The sequence below is a fragment of the Squalius cephalus genome (genome assembly GCF_949319135.1).
Source record: "Squalius cephalus genome assembly, chromosome: 6".
Taxonomy (NCBI): Eukaryota; Metazoa; Chordata; class Actinopteri; order Cypriniformes; family Leuciscidae; genus Squalius; species Squalius cephalus.
In genome coordinates, this window is record NC_137127.1 from 852,319 (window position 1) to 854,818 (window position 2,500).

General features: G+C 39.1%; 1 protein-coding gene across 2 annotated transcripts in view; it reads left to right on the top strand.

Annotated features, from left to right (window-relative positions):
- Positions 1-2,233: 2,233 nt before the first annotated feature.
- Positions 2,234-2,500, top strand: part of cskl (c-src tyrosine kinase-like) — a 28,734-nt gene continuing 28,467 nt past the window's right edge. Inside the window, exon 1 of one of the 2 annotated variants that reach the window (XM_079873843.1) lies at positions 2,234-2,312. The gene's annotated coding sequence lies outside the window, so the exon portion shown is untranslated. Of the gene's footprint in view, positions 2,313-2,465; positions 2,499-2,500 lie in introns of those variants that run through there. The other variant, XM_079873844.1, reaches the window with a different exon arrangement.

Sequence of the window (2,500 nt, forward strand, 5' to 3'; positions counted from 1 at the left end):
TTGTTTTTGTGCAGGTTTTCCTGCTTGAATGTTGATTATTCTCCTCATATTCTCCATTGTTGCGGCTCCTCTCTTCCCAGTCTGTCAGTAACGCTCTGTTTACTTCCTGTCTCTATGAAGCCCCTCCTCCTGAAAAGCACACTGTGCTCTGATTGGTCGGCTTGAGCAGTGTGTTGTGATTGGTCGAGCGCTTCGAGTGTGTTTGGGAAATGTCCCGCCCCTTACCATAACCTCCAGTTTAACACACTACTAACTAACTCAACCAGGCCCCGCCCCTTTATTCTGCGCAATTATTAATTATTTAAATGAGGAATATTGTGACGTGTTCGTTCCCGGAAGAAACTCAAGATACAATGGAGGCGTTTCAGGAGTTCAGAAACACTGACACTGATATAGAGAAGAACTAGAGCTTTTTCATGATCAAACTGCAACACTACACACTAAATAAAGATAAAGATGTGAAAAAAGTTTAATGAGCGCCGCAGCCGACTGGGCCAATCAGAACCGAGCGCCAGTCACGAGCATATAATTTCATCAATAATTTAATATCTCTGTCTATTTAAGTGTATTTAAGTGTATGGAGTAGTTCTGTTCTGCATTACTCTGAGAATAAAGACGCTCCAGTACTAGTTTTGTATTAAAGTTGTATTAAATGTGGAACGCCACACAGAATCATTCATCAGTGGAGAATCACTTTGATTTGATTCTTATTGAACAACTCTTTTGATCTCTGGCTGTTTCTGATCTGGTCTATGGAGTCTGTATTGATCTGATCTTCATTTCTGGTCACTTTAACTTAGGTGTGTTTGTATGTGATGAGTATGGAAGTCACATCAGAAAAAGAAAAACATAATTATGACATAAAAAAATCACCTTTGTTTATATAGTGCTTTTATATAATACAGTAAGTCAATAAGTAATAATTATGAGATTAAAAGTCGAAATTGACTTAAAAAGTCATAATTATGACATATGTGACATAAAAGTCATTATGACAGAAACTTTTTAATCTCATAATTATGGTTTAGTGTGTCCTGATTTCGACTTGTGAAATAATTATAGCTTTTTACACCAGAATTTCGACTTTTTATGTCATAAATATGATGTAGTATGTCATAACCATACATCATTTATGAAATAATTTTATTTTTTACCTCAAAAGTACGAGTTTTTTCCTCATGTGGCGGGAAAGTGCTCGACTGTCGCTGCTGTTCCTTCTGTCACCAGCAGATGTCGCTAATCTCTCTAATCTCAATCCTGCACTCCATCACGTGGTCACAGGTATTGATTTCTATTCGGTTTTGAAGCGAATCTCTGACACGGAGCCTCGCGACGCCGCGGTGTGGTGTGGAGTTTTCGCGCATGCGCAGAAGCGGCTCTGGAAGCCCAAGAGTGTTTCAGGAGTCGAGCGATTCCACTTTAGCGGTGCTTCCGCGTTCGGTCATTATCACGTGATAAAATTAGCTTCTGATTGCATTTGTCATTTAGAGGGAATGCTTTTTAAGTGTTAAATATTTATACTTCAGAATTACAATGATTTGAAATGTGTCTGTGTTATGAACTGGTGTTTTTACATTAAATTCAATAAAGTTTGGCCACAGTATTATTATATTATACAGAATGTAGGCCTACTTTAGAAATTGTGGATAAATAAATACAGAAATACTATGTATATCAAATCAAATGTTTAATATTAACAGATTAAAGGAAGCGTAGATTACAAGTCAAGTACAAATACATACAATTAATTTGCAGGTTCTTTACAAATCCTGCTCGTGTTCTTTTAATCAAAGGAAACAGAAAAAACAACAATAAAATACAAATAAAAAAATATATACGGGGATAACTTGACACTGATGAAAATGATTTTAAAAATCTATACATCCGTTTTGCTTTTTTATTTCTTGCTTCTTTAAGGCCTCAATATAATTCTTAAGTTCAATTTTAAATAATATGATGTTAGGTTTATTATTAGTCCATTTCTGATTTCTGTTTGTGTGTGTATATGTGCGCGGCCCTGCGGCGCGTCTCATCCGTGACGTCACGCGTCACGCGTCGCGGGAGCTGCAGTGAATCGGAGTGGACGCGCTAGAATCTGGAGCGTCGCGTCGAAGCACAGCGACATTTTCATTTCATTTCAGTTTCTCTTCATCAACAGGCTCAATACACACAGTCTGATCTCAAACACACACACACACACACACACACACACACACACACACACACAACACACAACACACACACCCCAACTGATGCTCGGAACAACCCGGAGCCTGAGAGGAGCATCACGCGCTTCTGTGGGAGATTCTCCGGTGAGTGTGTGTGTGTGTGTGTGTGTGTGTGTCTCCAGTGCGCGAGACGCTCGCATCTCTCATCAGATCATCAGATCTCATTGATTATTGATTATTGACCGCTTCTGTCAGCTGATCGGCTCGTGCACGCGCACAGGTGCGGTGATGATAATAACACACACACACATAAGCAGATGATCATCACAGGT